We start from the raw sequence: 549 nt of genomic DNA on the forward strand, positions 1-549 counted from the left end.
CTTTTTAGCGGATCGGCCCGACGGACTCGACCCGTTTTGCCACCCCTAAACGAACCGAAAAAAATTGCTTAACCGGCCAAAAATCGACTTTTTGGACCGGACCAAAAATCGGTCGGTTTTCTTGATATGAAGCCAATTTGGTTAAATTAAAAAAAAAAAAGAAAAACCCCTAAACGGTCTGTGACAATTATCTCGAAAGACAACGAGACCCTCAACAAAAAAAATACCCTTTTCGATTTCTGATATTTATTTTTATGAGACTGATTAACTCATCTGTCAATATTTTCAATCGGTATTAATGGAATAAGCCTACATGACATGTTAAACGGTTTATTTATCTATTAAAAATCAACTAGAATTAACAAATTTTTTTTTATTAAGAATTTCGTTGTCTTTTAACTTTTAAGAAAAATTACTAAGACTGTTTAATTTTTATTTTTATTTTTCTATTATTTTTTTAAATACATTAACTAAATTTATTGTGTAAAATTTAAAAATATTAGTAATTTTTAAATTACTTTTATTTATAAAAATTAAATAAAAATATAT

The sequence above is a fragment of the Arachis ipaensis genome, chromosome B07 (genome assembly GCF_000816755.2).
Source record: "Arachis ipaensis cultivar K30076 chromosome B07, Araip1.1, whole genome shotgun sequence".
NCBI lineage: Eukaryota > Viridiplantae > Streptophyta > Magnoliopsida > Fabales > Fabaceae > Arachis > Arachis ipaensis.